The sequence below is a fragment of the Ursus maritimus genome, unplaced genomic scaffold (genome assembly GCF_017311325.1).
Source record: "Ursus maritimus isolate PB19 unplaced genomic scaffold, ASM1731132v1 scaffold_8, whole genome shotgun sequence".
NCBI classification, from domain to species: Eukaryota; Metazoa; Chordata; class Mammalia; order Carnivora; family Ursidae; genus Ursus; species Ursus maritimus.
Genome location: NW_024426996.1, coordinates 79202282 through 79209097, shown reverse-complemented (window position 1 = coordinate 79209097; position 6816 = coordinate 79202282).

Below are 6816 nucleotides of genomic sequence, written 5' to 3'. Positions count from 1 at the left end.
TTGTGCTCGGACAAGCAGGTTCTTCTCCAGCCGAGCCTGAGCGGAGACCCCAGCCCCGGCCGACTCCTTGTACAGCCTGGGGTGGCCCCGAGGGGAGGACCCCGCCCCGCTGTGCTCGGGGGCTCCTGACCCGGGGCTCCCGGGAGGTGACACAGAAGTGCTGCTCTAGGCCATTCGGTTCACGGCTCCGTGTCGTGGAGCCGCAGGTACAGATACACGGAGGGGCCCTTCCGCGCACCCGACCAGTCTGTGGGCAGCATGCAGGCGCGGTGAACCAGCGCCACAGACAGAAGTCAGGCTGGCCTTCCGAGGTCAGGGCCTGCCCCTCATGAGGGCTGCTCCGTGGATCCACTCGGGACTCGTGCGGGGTCCTTGCCAACGGACAGGACTCTGAATTTTGCAGGTTGAACCATTTTGGAGAAGGCCACGTCCAGACTCATCAAAACAAACACATGCCCTCTCTGAAGAAAATGTCAAGAGCCCCTGTGTCAGCACATTCAGCCGCTGTGTAGAGCCCCAGGGCTGCTTCCCTCTGGGAGAGGCGGGAGACCCGGCCGGCCGGCGGGCTCAGGACTGCCCCACCGGTGCCCAGACCCTGGGCAGGGGGCATCACCCATGTGGCTGCAGAGCCCAGGATGGGGCAGGGCTTTGCCTGAGATCACACAGCAGATTGGAAGCACGACAGGGAGGCCAGGCCAGGTCTCCACACGGCTCCACATGGCCTGCAGTTCCATGGAGACACTTCCATTCCCAGACACACACTATCCAAGTTAAGAGGCGCGCTGGACTTCACACCCCCAAAAACTGTCAGCAGGGAAAACCAGCATCCAGCATCCCTGCCAGATAGCCCTGCAGCTTCCACTTACACACCCCTGCTGACAGGGTGCTCACTACCCAAAGGCAGCGTGTTGTACTCGCGTCAGCGGTGCAGGCCCAAAAGTGTTTTATGGCCTGAGCAGAAATCTGCCCCCAGTCTGGTTCCCGCACTCCAGGTGGTCTCACCATGGAGGGTGGCACAGAACACGTAGTTCCATCCTCCACCCGAGGCCCCTGGGACTGCCTCTCTCCCCGAGCCGAGCTCTTCCACTCAGCCCCACTCCTCCTTGGCACGGCTGCCATGCCAGCCCCTCCCCAGCCCTCAGAGGGCCCCCCAGAGCTGCCACGGTCAGTTCAGCAAGGGAGCTGAGGGGCAGCAGCTTCCCAGAGGGCTGGATCCATCTGGGTTTGGAGGAGCGGGAACTCGCCAAGCAGAGAAGAGGGAGGAGCTTCTCCACACAGAGGGAACAGCATGTGAAAAGGCACAGAGGAGCAGCATCCCCCCCCCCACACACCACCTGGACAGCAAGTAGATTGCAGCTGCTGAGCTTGCCGGACCCCCCTGCCTGCGGCAGCCCCACAATTCTGCATTTCCAAGAGACTCCCAGGCCAGGCCCATCCTGTGTGTCAGACCACCCTTAGAGCATCAAAGAAAGGACTGGAGCTCTCTGCCCAGTGCATTAGCCTCTAGCCACATGCAGCTAATTAAACTTGAATCACAACTGCATAAAGCTGGAGGTTCCATTCCTCAGTCACAATGGCCACATGTCAAGTGGCTAGTGACCAGGCCAGCACCCCGGACAGTATAGATTGGGAGTGTCCCCACCATTGCAGAAGGTCCCATTGGGCAGCACAGTCTAGAGAGCTCAGGGGAGAGTAAGGAGTTGTCCCGGCTGGAGTCCTCAGGGGCAGGACCGAGTCGGGGTGTGAGCTTGAGGGCTGGCCTGGTGTAGAGGGCACTCCACAGGCCAGGCAGAGGAAGCAGCGTGGGCTTCATCCATGGGCCCGAGGATGATTTTCAGGTTTCCAGCAGTGGAAGCTGGCCACCAGAATGGGAGGACAGATGTGTAATTGTTTCCTTCAGAGCTCATAGCACAGGGTTCTGACCTCCGGTGACCATGGAGTAGTCCACGCAGGGCCAACTCTTCTGTTAATAACAACGATAAACCTGGGTGCAAACAGCAAATGCCCGAAGGCACTGGAGAGTGACCGGAACCGAGTGTGATGGGTTTGTGGGGGCTATCCCTGATGGAAGGGGTGCACGTGGGTATGTGTGCACTGAGGACACCACCTGGATCGTACAGTGCATGGGCGCAGAGATCAGCCAGAAAGCTGTGGTCTCACCACACCAAGGAGTCCATGCATGAGGTTTAGGGCTGCCAAAACACCTGGAAATTGAGGGGCAATCACCCCACAACCTGAATACGAGCTCCCCTGAAACCCTGGCTGCCTCCTGAATTGCTCAGGAGCAGGCCAAGAGGCTAAAGGGTCTGGACAGGAGCTTGAAGTGCAGTTGAGCAAGGCTCATGCGGCAGCATGCCAGAGGGGACCCCGTGCGGGATTCAAGTCCTGCAAGTTCCCCCATGAAACCCCAGAAAGGCCCATCTTAGCAGTAAGACCAGTCCCAGGACTGCAGGGATTTGGAAGATGAGCAAACCAGAAACAGACCTCCCTTAATAGAGCCTGATGCCAAGTCAAAACAATTCACTGATAAATTAAACAGGCACTAAAACAAAACTCAGCATCTTCACAGAAAGATAACAGAGTCTCTACAACGTATCACCCACAGTATCCATCATACAACAACAACAAAATCTTGTCATGTGAGAAATAGGAAAATGTGACTCATGGTCAAGAGAAAAAATAGTCAATAAAAACAGACCCACAGATGGCCCAAATGTTGGGACTGGCAGAAAAGGACTTTAAACCTGATGGATAAAGGCTAAAGGAACGGGAAACTTCAGGAGAAGTTACTTGTAAAAACAAAAACTGTATTATCTGAAATTTTGAAAAAATATGTATCATTGAATGGGATCAACAGTATATTAGCTGCAACAGAAGCAAGGACCAATGACTTAGAGACTAGTGAAGATAGAAATCATCCAAACTGAGATACATGCTAGAAAAAGGTTAAAAAATAAAAGACTCAGGGACTGGGGGAGGTGGCGTCAAGTAATCAACAAAACAGACACTGGAGTTCTAGTATCAGACAGAGAAAGGAAAAGGAAAAAATTGTACAGAATATTGGCTGATTTTTCCCAAAAATTTGATAAAAAACAGCAACCCAGGGATTTACAAAGTTCAACAAACTCAAGCAAGATAAATTTTTAAAAAATCACATCTTATGCACATTATACAAAACTGCTGAAAACCACAGATAGGAAAAAATTCTTAAAATCGGTCACTGAGCATCCATCGCATACAGGGGTACAACAATGAAAACCATGGTTAACCTCTTCTCAGAAGCCCAGGCCAGGAAAAAATGGAAAGACATCTTTAAAGAGCTGAAAGAAAAATACTGTCAAGCCAGAATGTTATATGCAACTAAAATATCTTTCCAAAATGAGGACCGAAAAAAAAAGACATTTTTCAGGCAAACCAAAGATAGATCACCAGCAGACTCGTACTACAAGAAATGCTAAAGGGAAGTCTTCAGGCTGCAAGGGATACCAGATGGAAATTCGTATGGACAGGAAAGAATGTGAAGTACAAGAAATGTAAGTATGTGGGTAAACATGAAACTTTTCTCTTTTAACATTTAAAAGTCAATGGACCATTTCAGGCAACAGCAGTAACACTGTGCTCCGAGGCTGACAAGAACTAAAATGCATGACAGCAGTAGCACAAAGAACAGGAGGCACGTAAATGGAACGACATCACTGGGAGGCTTCTGCCTGCTCTGGAAGGATTTAGTATTGATTGAAGGTGGACACTGACATGTGAAGGACAAGAACTGTAAATCCTAAGCAACCACTAGACATGCAATGAGGAAGGAGGGCAGAGTGCACGCCATGGCTTGTGACTGCTCCAGGTGCCATGCTGCCCCTCATCCCCCCAGCCCAGCCACCCAGGATGGCCTCTCTCCCTGGAATCCAGCCTGGCACCACCAGGATGCGGGGCCCTGCTCCAGCACTCCTGCCCGTCCAGCACCCCTGGCCATTCTGGGGAGCCCCATCCCCATTTCCAGCACCAGCACAGGGCGTGGCCCACCAGCAGTGCTCTGTATGTGTTTGTGGGACCCCTGGCCCAGGGCGACACTTTGAGCACCCACCAAGGGTGCAGTTCCTTCCCCCCAACCGCAGTGTGCCCCAGCCATCCAGCAGCACCGCAGCCATCCTGGCCTACAGGTCTCCCGTTCCCCACACGGTGCAGACGGCTTGGGGGTAGACAGAGGAATAGCACAGGGGGGCAAATGCTCGGCGGGCCCTCACCTGGATCAATCATCGAGCGACAGGTGGCTGAAGCCCTGCCACAAAGTCCGCTGCGGCCTCTTTGGATTAAAATTCCCCAGACTGCTAATTACCCAAGGAGCCCTGGAGGCCAGGTCCTCTGGGAGCAACAAAGGCCAGATGGATTGCTGTGTGGTTTCAACTAACCTCCTAGCTCTGTGGTCCTAAGTGATTCACCTCCGCTCATTAGAGGAGCCGCCAAGATGAACGGCCCAAAGGTCTGGGGTTTGACGTGCTTCCACAACCACCACCATGTGAGCTGCACGGCCGAGCTCTTGCCCCGGGTGCGGCTGGCTGAGGCTTCAACACCTGCTCTTGTTTCTTCTGCTGCGTCCGTGAGGTCTCGCAGACAAGGATGCTGAGGGACCGCCACCACAGCTTAGGGCAGGATGAGAACAAGGAGGTCTGTGGTGTCTGTGTGCAAAACGGCGAGACACGGATGCTGCCCAGCTGTGATTCTGGAGGAAGTTACAGGGCAGTGGTCTCCAAACTGAGACCATTTGGGGACCACCCTTGTGCCATTGGCCCCATCCATGTACCTACCAAACCAACACCTATTTCAAATTTTGTATTATACTGACTTGCTCTTGATAGAAATGGATGTTGAAAGCAGCTTCAGCACCGACAAGGGGAGGCCAGCACCATGAGTCCTAAGTGGCAGGTGTGAAGCCAATGCCTGACCGATTAGGCCCCCAGGTGTCCCCTCCAGTCAAGGACCTTGCCAGGGAAGAGCCTCCTGGGAGGAGGCGGAGCCAAGTTTGAACCCCGACCCTGGCAGCTGTTAACTGTGACTTTGGGCAAGTCACCCAGCTCTTGGAGGGAGAGCTTGCTCTCCGTGGCACCAGGCTGCTGATGCGCCATAAACATGACAATGGGTATCTCTGTCGTCAAGCCCAACGGGACTTGAGAGAACAAGGGGGCAGCCTCAGCGGGCCAGCCAGCCTCTCCCAACCCTGGGCCTTGCCCAGGTTGTCTCCCCCTCTGGACCCAGAGCTGCGTGGAGGGTGCGCTAGGTTGTTCCAAACAGCCACGGAAACTGTTTCTTGAGTTAGAGCCCAGGCGACAAGAAGTCAGCCAGGAGCTGGGAAGCCCACCATTCACCCGATTTTAATGTGTTTCTTGTGAGCTGCCTCTTCCTGACGACAGAGCCCACTGGAAACCACTTCCCCCCCTCCCCCGCTCCAGGAGGTGCCGGCCAGAACTGAGCTCTCTGCCTCTCCAGGGGTCCTCCTGCGGGGGCCCTGGCCCGGTCTGCTGTGGCAGCTGTGCCCCTCCATGGTGACCCTCAGTAGGCAGTCACCCCAGGAGCAGAGCTGAGAGGGAAGGAGAAGCACAGTATCACCTTCTAATCCCCTTTGAGGGGGTGACAGGTCTTTAATGGGGAGAGGTGGGTGGGGATCATCTCTGAGGCAGGAGGGGACCCCTGCTGGCCAGGGACACAGCAGGTGGAAGAGGACGGAGAGACTGGAGGCCAATCCCCTGCCCACCCCCCAGGACCCTCTCCTCTGGAACCCTTCCCCACTCCCAGCCCTGAACACTCTGACCTCAGCCAGGTCACAGTGGTCAGCAACCCTCTGGCCACACACTCCTGTGGACACGTGCATGGTGTGATGCCACCTGAGCGTAACGCCAGACATGACAGTGACCTCTGGGCAGGGGCACAGTGGTGCTGGTGGCCGTTAAGAACTGGTACCTGGAACCAAGAGGTCGGATACGGGTGACATAGCCAATCCAGGCCATTTCTGCTGTTCTGAGTGGCGTGCAGGGAGTCTCCAAGGTGTGGCAAGTCTCCTTGCAGCATAGCACCCAGCCTGGCAGGACCACGGCCACCCACGTCGGCATAGGTGTCACGCAGGGGCACCCAGGAGACCTGAGGTCATCCAACACGCCTCCTGACCCCAACCAAGATCTGTGTTCTTCAGGGCAAGCCGTCGTCCCAAGACTTTGCAGGGTGGCTCATTTTCCCAAGGGCCAGCCCACCTGCTCTGGGACAGGCAGCTCCAGAGCTGGGGACCAGGCCCAGGAGCACAGCCCGCAGATCCAGGCTGCCGTGGTCACCACAGTAGCCCTCCCTCAGTTGAGAACTGAAGTGGCTGCTCGCAGGCTCACAAAGCCCGGCCACCTAGGAGCTGCCCTGGCCTGGCTGGGGCCGCGCGCCCTTGAAGGGCAGTCCCAGGGCTCACACTTCACTCCTTAGGAGGTGCTCTCTTTCGAGAGGAGGGAAAGGGAGGCTGCCCCAGCTCTGATCCCAAGGCAGAGACCAGGGGTCTTGTCTTGCAGGGAATCATCCCGGATACGCGAGGCAGCAAGTGCAGAGGAAACCTTCACTCACTGGCGTCGCGCCGACGAAGACCCCTGATCTCTGTAGCTGAGGTCAGAGGCAGGGAGGCCGCGGCCCCGGCCCGGGCTAACCTAGCTCACGGCTACCACGGGAAGCCGGGCCTTTCTCCTTCTGCTTGGCCAGCCACAGCTGCCTACACCAGGCATCCCCTGCAAACACGGCAGGACGGGGCTCCTCACGCCTCGCAGGTCAGAGCAGCTCCATCCGCAC